Source organism: Pseudophryne corroboree, chromosome 5 (assembly GCF_028390025.1).
Source record: "Pseudophryne corroboree isolate aPseCor3 chromosome 5, aPseCor3.hap2, whole genome shotgun sequence".
Taxonomy (NCBI): Eukaryota; Metazoa; Chordata; class Amphibia; order Anura; family Myobatrachidae; genus Pseudophryne; species Pseudophryne corroboree.
This window is the reverse complement of record NC_086448.1, coordinates 112617277-112623285: the sequence shown is the minus strand read 5'-3', so window position 1 is coordinate 112623285 and position 6009 is coordinate 112617277. Positions and strand designations below refer to the sequence as shown.

The window sequence follows — 6009 nt, the reverse complement described above, 5'->3', positions numbered from 1 at the left end:
GCAGCCGGGGTCTAAACCCAGAAGTAAAGTGATCGCATTAGCAATTATTTTACTTCTTATACATTGCAGGGACGGGCATGAGATTGGTACTCTTTATGGCATAAAAGCTACACCTCTGGACTCACAAAGAGTCGTCCTTCAGCACTCAGGAGAGGAAAACCCCCTTGGGGGGAAACCTCTGGGGAACCATGGCCTCAGGATCGCCCTTCCCTCTGGGCATTAAGAGGTGTACTAATAGAGGGGTCAGTATGCTATCCCAGCGCATGGGATCCCGGTGGTTGTCATACCAATGCCTGGATCCCAGTACAGAAAAGACCGACAGGGGTTAGTAAGGGGTGTTCTCCCCTCTCTCCAACCCCCTAACCCTGCCTGTCCGCAATCTAACCCTAACCTCCCCCCTTTGTGCCTAACCCTCCCGCAGAGGTGTCTAATCCTAACCTCTGTCCCTGCTGCCTAAACCTAACCCTCCCTTCCCCGCAGCCTAACCACTCCCGGGGGTGCCTAACCCACCCTACCCACAGCCTAACCCTAACTTCCCCCCACCCGCAGCCTAACCCTATCCTCCCCCCAGCCGCAGCCTAATCCCCCGCCTGATACCTAAACCTAACCCCCCGCCTGATGCCTAAATTTAACCCTCCCTTCCCCGCAGCCACACCACCCCCGGGGGTCCTTAACCCTAACCAACCCTACCCGCTGTCAAACCCTAACCTCCCCCCACCCACAGCCTAACCCTAACCCCCGCCTGATGCCTAAACCTAATCTCCCCACCTGATGCCTAACCTAACCCTCCCTTTCCCGCAGCCTAACCACCCCCAGGGGTCCTTAACCCTAACCCACCCTACCTGCAGCCTAACCCTATCGTCTCCCCACCCCCCTAACCCTGCCTGTCTGTAATCTAACCCTAACCTCCCCCTTTGTGCCTAACCCTCCCGCGGAAGTGCCTAATCCTAACCTCCATCCCTGCTGCCTAAACCTAACCCTCCCTCGCAGCCTAACCACTCCCGGGGGTGCCTAACCCTAACCAACCCTACCCGCAGCCTAACGCAACCTCCCCCCACACGCAGCCTAAACCTAACCCAGCGCCTGATGCCTAAACCTAACCCTCCCTCCCCCACAGCCTAACCACCCCCAATGGTGCCTAACCAACCCTACCCGAAGCCTAACTCTAACCTCCCCCCACCCACAGCCTAAACTTAATCCCCCATCTGACGCCTAAACCTAATCTCCCCGCCTAAACCTAACCCTCCCTCCCCCGCAGCCTAAGCACCCCTGGGGGGTGCCTAACCCTAAGCTCCCCCCACCAGCAGCCTAAACTTAACCTCCTGCCTAATACCTAAACCTAACCCTCCCGTCTGATGCCTAAACCTAATCCTCCCTCCTCCGCAGCCTAACCATCCCCCCCGTGCCTGACGCCTAAAGCTAACCCCCCTTGCCCAGCCCTAAACTTATGATCGTGGGGATACGGGCGTCGATATCCTTGCCCATTCGGAGTTCCAACGTCGGGATTCTGAAGAGTGTCGGGATCCCAGTGTCAGTATTCTGACTGCTGTAAACCCGACAGCCGGCATCTTTACTGCATCTCCTAATAGGTAATGCATATGTCCCAACATTTGGAGCATGTGTCCGCAGCTCTCCTCCCAGGCCAGCTATTCAGGGATCACCCACTGCATGTAGACGAAGAGGAAGAGATTAAAAATCATTGTTAGTGGATGAACAAGCAGAGAGACAAACTGCAAACAGTGGTGTGGTTGTGTAGAGAGAAAAAGCTCTCTATGTTGTAAATATGTTACTCTAACTACTGAGGACATGGAAAATACCTAAAATAAGGACAATTATCCCAAAGGGCCCATTGTTTTATACAATACACACATTGGGGGGATAAGTTCTCTCTTATAGTAATTAGTGGGTACCTTCAGAAAAGAAATTTGACCAGAAAATAATAAAAGCTATAAATTGGTAACATTTTGGGGTCAATCCAAGTAGGTACGAGTTACCATTGCTGCGACATTTCAACAGCATCCAAACTCACACCCTTCGTGGCCAGATTCAGCCTATGGGGCTACCGGAAAGTGCGGCTGTTGTAAGACAAACTCGCACCTAATTAAACTGACCCCTTAGTTGTTAAATGTGATAAAATAGTAAAATATAATGGTGTAATTGTGGCCCGATTCAGTTGTGGTTGTTGAAGCGATCGCTGCTGCAATCTTGCCGTTCACAATTGCATTGTGCGTCTGAGCAGTCGTAGGCTGAGCAAGTCTCCTAGACACAGGGGGCTCTCCAGCAGCAACACAGGTCGCAATGGGTAATTTATGCACGCACATGGAACGGCGTTTGAACGGACCTGACACGCCTGTATACAGTCAGCCACCCCCGTTACCACCTCAAACGCTAACTTCCTGCCAATCACTTTGCGATGGGATCCTCTATGTGAGCTTGATTTAATTTCATGCGCAGTGCAGCTTACACGCATATACAGTGAAAAAGCATTGAGCCACTTGGTGCAGCAGCAGCTCTGCGTCCGCATCTGAATCAGGCCCCCTGAGTGGTAAGGAGAAGGACTCTAGGGAAAGGACTATGGCCCTCATTCCGAGTTGTTCGCTCGCAAGGCGATTTTAGCAGAGTTACACACGCTAAGCCGCCGCCTACTGGGAGTGAATCTTAGCTTCTTAAAATTGCGAATGATGTATTCGCAATATTGCGATTACAAACTACTTAGCAGTTTCAGAGTAGCTTCAGACTTACTCGGCATCTGCGATCAGTTCACTGCTTGTCGTTCCTGGTTTGACGTCATAAACACACCCAGCGTTCGCACAGACACTCCTCCGTTTCTCCAGCCACTCCCGCGTTTTTTCCGGAAACGGTAGCGTTTTTATCCACACGCCCATAAAACGCAGTGTTTCCGCCCAGTAACACCCATTTCCTGTCAATCACACTACGATCGCCGGAGCGAAGAAAAAGCCGTGAGTAAAAAAACTATCTTCATAGCAAAATTACTTGGCGCAGTCGCAGTGCGAACATTGTGCATGCGCACTAAGCTGAAAAACGTTGCGATGCGAAGAAAATTACCGAGCGAACGACTCGGAATGACCCCCTATGTCACCTTTATTATATGTAAAGATAGGGAAACAGTTACTTGTTACAGCTCCAATTCACATCATTTATACCATTCTGTACCATTTCATCATTTGGTTATTCTATGGGGGAGATGTATTAAGCCCTGCAGAGTGATAAAGTGGAGAGAGGTAAAGTACCAGCCAATCAGCTCCTAACTGCCATGTTACAGGCTGTGTTTGAAAAATGACAACTAGGAGCTGATTGGTTGTTAGTTTATCTCTCTCCCAGGCTTTGTACACCTGGTATACTGTAAATGTCAGCCATTTCACTATCTCCCCGATCTGTATTCTTCCCCCGATCTGTATGTTCTGTATCATGCTCTCCCCATCCTTCCTGTTTTTCTGTATTACAATATGTTCTACATCTCGCAACCCCCAAAAGTGTATGTCCTTCCTCTATATGTCCTATAGAGTATGCCACAATTTCTATGTTTTTGTATTGTGCCCCACACCATCTGTATGTACTATACCAAGTTGTCCCTTCTGCATGTTTTGTATTGTCCGCTGTCCCTCACCATAGACCTTGTTTTGTACTGTACTCTCAATACCCCCCACCACACACACAATTACACAAGTATGTTAACTTACCTTCTGCATGCTATTCTCCAGTTACTAATTCCTCTGCGACCCCTCCCGTCGTCTTCAACTGACACTTTGCAGATCTCTTTGCCGGTCACCCAACACTCTGCAAATCTCTTTGCCAGAACTTTGCCAAATGATGATCTAAATAACCAGAATTTCCTGCTCAGAAATACTATGTACATAGGCCCTCATTCCGAGTTGTTCGCTCGCTAGCTGCTTTTAGCAGCATTGCACACGCTAAGCCGCCGCCTACTGGGAGTGAATCTTAGCTTTCGCCTACTGGGAGTGAATCTTAGCTTTGCAGAATTGCGAACGAAAGATTAGCAGAATTGCGAATTGAATAGCGATTAGAAATTTCTTTGCAGTTTCCGAGTAGCTCGAGACTTACTCTGCCACTGCGATCAGTTCAGTCAGTTTCGATCCTGGTTTGACGTCACAAACACACCCAGCGTTCGCCCAGACACTCCCCCGTTTCTCCAGCCACTCCCGCGTTTTTTCCAGAAACAGCAGCGTTTTTTCACACACACCCATAAAACGATCAGTTTCTGCCCAGAAACACCCACTTCCTGTCAATCACACTACGATCACTAGAACGATGAAAAATCTTTGTTAAGGCGTGAGTAAAATACCAAACTTTTGTGCTAATTTACTTGGCGCAGACGCACTGAGAACATTGCGCATGCGCAGTTTGCGACTTATCGCACCGATGCGAAGAAAAAGAACGAGCGAACAACTCGGAATGAGGGCCATAATTATACTTACTACATTTTGTTATGTACTTTCATTTTTCTTAATTTGCAATTTATCTATTTTATTGACTTTTTATCCAAAACCCAAGATCCTTTCTCATAGAGACCCAAATTATTTGCTCCAGGTTTTATCTTCCCTAGTGCTAGGACCATGTTAGTTTCATACACTGGGCCTAATTCAGACCTGATCACAGCAGCAAATTTGTTCTCTAATGGACAAAACCAGGGGGGGTAATTCCGACCCGATCGCTCTCTGCAGTTTCTTGCAGCTCAGTGATCGGGTCGGAACTGCGCATGCGCCAGCGCCACAGTGCGCCAGCGCATGCCAGCCGTTGGTGCCTAGCGATCGTTCGCCTCTAAGGCAGAGGCAGTCGCTGGCGGGAGGGGGTGCAGTTTGGCCAATGCAGCCGTGGCCAGACCATTGGGGGGTGCAGGTCGCGGCGTCACACGCAGCCGCTGCAGGGCCGGAGAGCGACAAGTAGCTCCCGGCCGGCACGCTAAAGCTGCGCTAGTCAGGGGCTACTCTTGAAGTGCAAAGGCATCACTGCTGTGCGATGCATTTGCACTTCTGCGGGGGGGGGGGGGGGGGGGCGGCAATGACATGCGGGGCAGACTAGCCCTGTGCTGGGTGTCCCTCGGAAGGCAGTGTGAATGATCGTAGCTGTGCTAAATTTAGCACAGCTATGATCAACTCGAAATGACCCCCCATGTGCACTGCAGGTGGGGCAGATGTAACATGTGCAGAGAGAGTATGGTAACATACCTCCTGTATGTTTTCCTCCAGTAGTTGCTACCTCTACGACCCCTCCCGTCGTCTTCAACTGACACTTTGCAGATCTCTTTGCCGGTCACCCGACACTCTGCAAATCTCTTTGCCAGATGATCTAAAAAACACAAAAGACTATCATTAAGCATAGTACTAGTTTAAGTACAATAAAATGTCCATGAGTCAGCCAGTTTCCAAATTTTCCTTAAACCAAACAAGATACTTTCAAAGTTATCAATATCCCATTTATCTATTTTATTAACTTTTTCATCCCAAAGCCACGATCCTGCCACATAGAGATCTAGGTTATCTGCATCCCCTGTATGTGTGCTTATCCTCCATACTGCCCTCTTTATTCCTGTAACACAGGGACGTGCAGTCAGGGGAGGCAGGGGAGGCAGTGCCTCCCCTGTCATTAATGATTAAGATAATACAAAGAAGATGCATATGACACATATTCTGTGTCATATGTATCTTCTTAATATTATTCTTAGGATTGCTCCCCTCTGTATGTGTTTGGGAGGCACCGATCGTGGTGCCTCCCGTTGTCACTGTGGAAAGTATGGGGAGCGGGGGGCGGGCACGGGCGGGGACTAGCCTTGGGCAGTAAAAGCCCATTGAAAATATATGGGAAAGTGGCACCATTAGAGGTGCCGCTTTCCTACAGGGACCTGCTTTCAACCTATGAAAGCACGTCCCTGTCAGTGAGGCCACAGTGATTGGCCAGCGGATCCGTCACTGGATCCGCTGTCAATCACTGTGTGGGCGACGCTGGCGGAGGAGGTGCGGGCGGCTGGAT

At 49.6% G+C, this 6009-nt stretch overlaps 1 long non-coding RNA gene across 1 annotated transcript; it reads right to left on the bottom strand.

The window, feature by feature from the left end:
* Positions 1-1401: 1401 nt before the first annotated feature.
* Positions 1402-5324, bottom strand: LOC134928826 (uncharacterized). Its single transcript, XR_010178041.1, has 3 exons — positions 5208-5324; positions 3702-3836; positions 1402-1664 (listed from the first exon to the last, which is right to left on the bottom strand). It is a non-coding gene; the product is annotated as an uncharacterized LOC134928826 (long non-coding RNA).
* Positions 5325-6009: the final 685 nt, after the last annotated feature.